Raw genomic sequence first — 7415 nt, 5'->3', positions numbered from 1 at the left:
TAGCGCAGATAGCCCTCGTGTAGCTTTGCGCGAAATTCAAAACAAACAAACAAAAATTCACTGTCGCAAGCTAAAACCTCAGCGGATATGACGTGTCTTGTTCCGTCAATTAATCTAAGCTCCACCTTGATGTTTCTGCTATAATTTATAAAGCTGTAACGTCAAGTAACGTAACATTAAATAATTATACTTGTTTTATCATTGCAGCATTTAAGTACAGATTTTCAGAGATTTGACTTATCGTAAGATTAGAATTTATTTCTTACTCCTGTTGTTATTGTTGTTCATTATTAAGCACAAAGCTACACAAAGGGCTGTGCTCTGCCTTACCACGGGTATCGAATCCCGGTTTCTAGCGGTATAAGTCCACAGACATACCGCTGTGCCACTGGGGAGGCCTTACTCCTGCTCTGCACCCTTAAGTATCCTAGATCTTCTACAAATGGTTTAGGTATTTTTGTCTAAAATGTGAGAGGTACATAAGTTCAATTAAGGTACTTTGGCACACAAACGCTTCAATGAATAAAAAGTAAACGCCAAGTAAATTGTATATATTACCGTGAATAAATGCTTGTATGTCTGTACACCTATACCGCTATGTTTAGATGATACTGGCAAGAGTATACAGCTAACACGTGTACTAATTTTTTACAAGATTAAGATACATCTGCCAACTGGCATAAGAAGAGTTCACGGAAAATGGCATACTGGCAATTCGAAAAGGAGGGTTGAATAACCCTGAACCTTTTTCGTGACGTCATCAAGCAAGATAAGTTATCTTCCTCTAAATTGGGTTAAGTCTTGTTGCATACATAATGACGTTTGAAATTTTATCAGTGAGCTAGGTGTCATAGTATGATATTTCATCAGTTTTCTTAAGTCGGTTACTAATTGCGAAACAAAAACTTGTACAATTCTGTATATTTTGAATAAAAGTCATTTATTTGTTTTTATTTTGACATTAATGCAATGATGCCACAAGATGTTGCATAAAAATATTATACAAATCAACGAATAGTTGTTTTCCGAGAAAATGCTACAAGGTTACGTAAGAATGAATTGTAACTTTAACGTACAAACGAATGTTAGTTACTTTATACGATCCAAACTCCCCCCCTCCTTGTTACTTTTCTGTGGGCCCTAAGGGTACATGCCAGGTTTGGTGACTTCGGTCCAGCAGTTCACCAGTTGTAATTAGACACACACAGACTTTTGTCATATAATGGTTTAGATAGATATCAAGTTTTAGCGTACATAGAAAATATGCAAACCTAATAATAGCCTTTGAAATCAAAACCAAGAGCAAACAAGAAATTATAGTCTTTGCAACCAAAATCAAGAGCAAACAAGAGGGAATCCTCAATAGCCGCGGCACTTAAAATTATTTTAGGCAGATATAGAGTAGATTAAACTATGAGACCATTTTTTGTTTCCTTTTTATTAGCTATAGTTCTGTGCGCCAGCAATATTAAGCGTGGGGCGCTCGTACACCTCATTCGATTTTATTACTCAACAGGGTGTTTACCAGCCTACCCTCAACTTGAAATTATTCTAGGCAGATGGCGCGATTAGAGTAAATTAATCTATGAGACCTTGGGCGTGGCCAAATACATCAATCGAAAGGATTTGACCTCCTGAGTCTAAAACTGTAATTATATCTCAAATCGGTCAAGATATAACGGAGATGTGAGCTAAAAGTTTGTACTTGAGAAAAAACAACTCTGAACCATTCTATGAGCCGTTATGCCGCGGCTAAAAAAGGTACTCTACATATAGGATGTTTTGGAAAAACCTAAAATTATATTTTATCAAGACCAACAATAAGAGACTGTTGCATAGAGTATCATGGATAACAATGAAATTTTGATATCTATTGATATTTTTTAAAAAAAGGAAACAAGTTATAGTATTATACATAGGTGATATCTGCTCATTGTGGTATGATACGTAGTAATATCAAAATACATTATTAGAGATGCTATTCTGCAGACGCTCTCGTGTTTTTATCACACATAAGAATATCAGGTGGACATAATCAAAATAATCTACAATATCTGGTATTCGGCATTAAATGCATTAGACAGAATGATTATCTGTAATATGGAGTAGAAGAGTCGGCTATGTATGTGTATGCTTGCTTACATCTTTTTTCTGAGTGGTCTAAGCTAAACTTGGTAAGTACCCTTAGGACCTCCCGGGGAATGAAGTGAGAGGAAGTGGGTTAAGATCTAATTCATCCATATGACTTCTTAGAGGTCTTTGTCTGATTTGTGTGTCTTGTCAGCCATCCGTGCCTTTAGTTTTGACCGATCTTAGCTAAACTTGACTAGCTTGTTAGTTCGGCAGTTTTGCTGATTGAAGAGTAAAGTTAATTTAAGTAAAATAACTCGTAACTCATTTTCAGTTAGTATCACTACACACAAAAAGAAATAACATATTGCATCAAATTTCTTTATGTTGCGGACACTTTTTTCTGTGTGCAAGATTTAAAAGTTAATAGAATAAAACAAACAATTGTAATAGGTTTGTCACGATACTATACCAAATTCAGTGGAAGATAAACATTGCCATTTTATGATTTAGAAAATTGTAATTTTGTATTTTATAAATGACAGATAGTCATAGCTGTTGCAGTATTATTTAGATTTTAGATAAATGTTTTTCGTATTACCTATCCATAATCATTTAATAATATCTTAAACATATTAAAATCTAACAAACAATGCTTGTTTGTTCACCTGAATAACACCTTATGCACAAAATGTGCTAAACAACCAGATCAGAGGCGTTAGCTCAGTGTGACCACAATGGAAAAAAACCATACTGTATAGATAGTTTATTGACTAAAGGTATGAAAACTTTATTCAGAGTAAATGGATATTCATTGTCACTGTGTCTGTTCTTTTAAACTTTTTGTCAGCCATTTACACTTTAGTTTTCATTACTGTATCCACCTCAAAATATACTTAAAAGGTCTAATAATATACCATAATATATAAATAATCCAAAACTTACGTCAGGGGTTGAAGATTCAAAATGGTTTGATGAATGTGCACTTTATTATAAGTACCAGAGAAAACTCGTTGTTTTTAACAAAGTATTAAACGGTATTTTGTTCAAAAATGCACACAGCCGTAAGCACCGCTATGAAACAACTTTCTTGTAAAAAATCAAATGTATAAATTCTAGATTTATCCGAAACAATGAGAAATTTATTAGCTTTCAAAAATAAGATCTTACATAAAACAACACGATCTGTATCAATTGTGTATACAATACATATAACAGCAGTTTTTCAAAATCAATATTTTCAGTCAGAGACTTAAGCGTTAAAGTCCATAGTATATTGGTTTTTGTTACTTCCTGGCAACGAAGGAATTCCTTCATGCCTAATACAATTATAAACAAAAATATACTTTTAAATAATTAAGCAATGCCCTTTAAATGTCACCATGTTTGTGCCTCAAAACTTATGACATCAACGTGATCTTGAAAAGGCTTAATCGTGTTTACATGCTGCTATTATACAGCAACTAAGACTGAAATAGATTTAATCAAATACCTTGTTCAAATCAACCTAGAACCTTTCAAGTTCAATACAGCAAAATTAATGTTAAATACACTTACCGCTTTACCTATCATGATGAAGACTTATGACGTATTTCGTTAAATATATGGCTTCATATTTTATCATTTCTACTATTGAAATGTCTGGAACTTTAATAAAAGTATGAGAATCCCTTTAAAACTCTCTTGTAACTCTGAGGAACAAAAGAGCTCGCTCGAACTTTGTAGTTTTTTAGGCCAGTTTAGCTTTAGTTCTACTCTATTATAAATTAATGATGCAGCTTTAAAACATTTAATAGTGTTTTTATTACTAAATATATAGTTTGTTGACATAAGTACGTTGGACTGAGTAGAAATGCTCATTCTTAACATACGAATTAAGTGTATAAAGTATTTCTTACGTATCAATAACATATTTTTGTTATGCTTTTGAGTTTAAATATTTTTTGGGGTACACAAACACATAATAGCGTAGATGGTAAAGATTGTTCCTATACTGTCTTATTTTATTAGATCTCTTTACCAAGAAGTTAACGTTTTCACATTCATCAACTTTGAAGACTACTTCTGGTATACAAAATAAACTTACAATCTTAATATATATGTGCAGTAGGCAGGCTTTCTAAACAGAGTATTATTTTCTTTTTAGTCAGGTAAACTTTTCTTATTCCCCAAGAATTTTCAAAGTTTTTGACACGTAAAGGTGTTTTGGTGCGCTCAATAAAAGGTTGGTTATGAAAGTTGGCTAAATTGCTTTTGTCCGAGAGACGAAATGTCTTGAGTCATCCCCCCTTGGTGTCACATGTGTTCTCTAGTCGGGCATATTGTCGTGGTAATGTGAAATTAAATGCACTGTCTATATTTTGTCAGATATCTTAACCATTGGCAAGTTTTGTGATGCCTGGAGGTAATACCTCCATACCTTTCCTCATGAAATGAACAACAGTGAAATTGGCAACACGTGCTCTATAAGAGCAATGACACTATTGGTTTCTACACAGTGGTTAGCTCTCTTAGTCTCAGCAGGTATTTTGAGCATTATGTTTAGCAGTGGTGTTTAGGTATATTGCCCAAAATATCCTAGCATTGTATACTGTCCTCTAAGTCTTGAAAGTGAAGCGAGTCTCCTGGTAGAACTTCATAGTGGTGAGATTATTGGCCACTGATTTTTTCTTCTTCTTCTTAAGAATGTAATATATATATATATAAACAGATTAACAACAAAACGACTCCACATGCAAGAATATTTCCTACATCGCCACTTTCTAATGTCTCTGCATTTCAGTTGCTGAATTTGTCCCCCCCTCTTTTTTTCGTACAAAAGAGCTTATAAAGGCTTGTTGGCTTACCAAAGTCGAAGCATTATGACCACAAGACAATAAACGTATTTAGAAGTTAAACAGATATTGGGAGAATATTTACTGAGATTACCCTTCAGTTTATTTTGAATTCAACAGGAGGAAGCATAGTAGAGAGGGTTCTCCTTAACATCTTTGATTTGTAGCTTCTTTCTGGTCTCTCTAAGCAAGGAGTATCAACTGTTAGGTGAATATCCACTTAGCTAACTGGAATATCTGAGAAGGGTAAGATGGTAATTTTAAATTTTAAGCCCTATGTCCCCTAATGATAAAACGCAGATAGGCTATGAAATGCAGTCTCATCATATATTTCTAACCTTCTATGATGTTTTCACTGTCAGTGGTTTCGACACTCCAAAACATCTTACTGTGATTCTTTGTCTGTGTTCATCCTGATGGCAAAGACCATGATAGCAAGGTATGTGAGTTAGAGTTACACTATGTTAATTGCATGGGTTTGTACTAATTTTACTCTAGATCATTTCCAAAACAAATCAAGGATAAAGAGGTACAAGAAATGAAAATCTTTAACAACATTTTATATCCTAATGCAGGAAAAATGGTGACGATTCTTTCTAGAAAGAGTTGCGCTGTTACACTCTGTTCCCTACTACAGTAGGAGCGTAAATAGATATGTGTTTCTCCAGTCATTTTGAAGTTCTATTGTATTCTGTGGATAAAGATGGCAAACTTCATTGAGGTAATAGGCCTACCATGGAAAAAAAAAGGTTGTCACGAAAACTCACACACACATACTCTACATCTGTATTTCCTATGAGCTCTCAATGAAAATATGCATATATAGTTGATAAATCAAGTTTTTCGTATTAACATACGTAGCACCAAGGCCTGGATCAATTCCTTTCACCCTGTGTGTACCCCTTTACAGAAAACATTAAAAAACTACTGATAGTGTTATTATTCAGCAGTGTTCCTTAATCAGAAAGGACATGCTTTATGGTAGATAAGTTTATGAAGAATTAGATTGTTGATTGACCAGTATCAAGTTACGTATACTACTTATATGACTACACCTCTTGAGAGCATTGCTATCGTTGTCATCCGTGGCCATACTTTCACACTATGTTATCTTTACCTATATTTAGAAGAAGAAGTCGATCATGTAAATCTTGATGATTTTATTCTTTCCATCGTTATCTTGGGAGACTTAACAGGGCACAGTCCACTCTGTAGTGATGGTGAACATATTGATGGGAGGAGTTTAACTAGAGGAGCATTTCACAGTTATAGCTTCCGAAGTTTTATCGCCCACTGATTATAGCGAACTAATAAAGATACTCCCTTTTTTTCGGCGCATCACGTTGGTTATATTTATAGGCGAGTGGAGGCGTTCTAGAAATTTCAGTTTTACGTAACAATACTGAGCTACACTTAAGCGTTTCCATATATACATACATTGCTGATTCTTACTCTCGAGAATCTTCTACAACTTTGGAGAATAGGCAATACATATTTAACACTATAAGCTACACATGTTTTAAAATATAAACTTAATCTAAGGAAACGTTGATATTAAAATAAATAGATAATAACAAATTCGTTACAGAAGTTCGAACATTACAAATCATTTAACTTCAGTTAATTCTCATCGGACTTTAGTATTTTTACAAAAAAAATATATATATAAATTCATCGTGGAAAACTCGACGTATGTGGCTGGTAAATAACGAAGGACAAAGCTAGCTAGCTTCCTGTTAAGTGAATTATACCTACGTCAACTCGTAATCAACTCTCTCATCGTGAATCCTCGATAAGATATCGAAGAAGTTCCAGACTAAAAGGAAGACTTTATATTGCCTGTAAGTTTGGGAAACTTTTGTTTATAAATCGTTGTTTGTAATAATTATTTGTAGTAACTATTATTCTAAATTGTATTGTTGTGTGTATATTAAAACGTATTTGTGTTAAAAAAGAAAACTGTGTGTATCAATCTCGTTGGCAAATATTACAAACTAACTATATGTCGGCATTTATTTAAGTACTAAATCCAAAGTACAATATAACTACTAAATTTAAGTTATTTAACTAGGCTTCGGACTATTCGAAATTCTAATACGTAACACCTATAAAAATGATAGGTTTCGTTTTTGTGAGTGTAAAAACTTAAATACACTAGATCATTCTTTGCTGTGATGCAAGATCTTGACATCATTCACAAAGAAAACACCTCACACATAGTAGATAGTCACAAGTTGATACGAGAAAGAAAGAGGACAGAGGTGCAAAATAGTGCCAAATTGTTGCAGTGCAAGGTCAAAAGGATAATACAAGAATAAGGTTGAAACAGAGAATGAAGTATTATCTCAAAACTAATATAGAAGAGCATATTACTTTTATTCAAGAACCACAGTTGATATACATTGGCCAGTGACAAATACTGGGCATAGAGGTGGTGTACTTAGACACCTAGAAAACCATTTGGTAAGGCCTCTACAATGGATGGTATTGTTACGTCTCCGTTTGTTAATC

General features: G+C 33.7%; 1 protein-coding gene across 1 annotated transcript in view; it reads left to right on the top strand.

Moving 5' to 3' along the window:
- The window catches only part of LOC106459505 (GTP-binding protein REM 1-like), a 19749-nt gene extending 13428 nt beyond the window's left edge, over positions 1 to 6321 (top strand). The window contains exon 5 of the transcript XR_002610612.1: positions 6312 to 6321. The gene's annotated coding sequence lies outside the window, so the exon portion shown is untranslated. The remainder of the gene's footprint in view (positions 1 to 6311) is intronic.
- The last annotated feature ends 1094 nt before the right edge of the window (positions 6322 to 7415 follow it).

This window comes from Limulus polyphemus, unplaced genomic scaffold (assembly GCF_000517525.1).
Source record: "Limulus polyphemus unplaced genomic scaffold, Limulus_polyphemus-2.1.2 Scaffold28, whole genome shotgun sequence".
NCBI lineage: Eukaryota > Metazoa > Arthropoda > Merostomata > Xiphosura > Limulidae > Limulus > Limulus polyphemus.
Note: the sequence above shows the minus strand (reverse complement) of the source record. Positions and strands in the feature narration are given on the sequence as shown.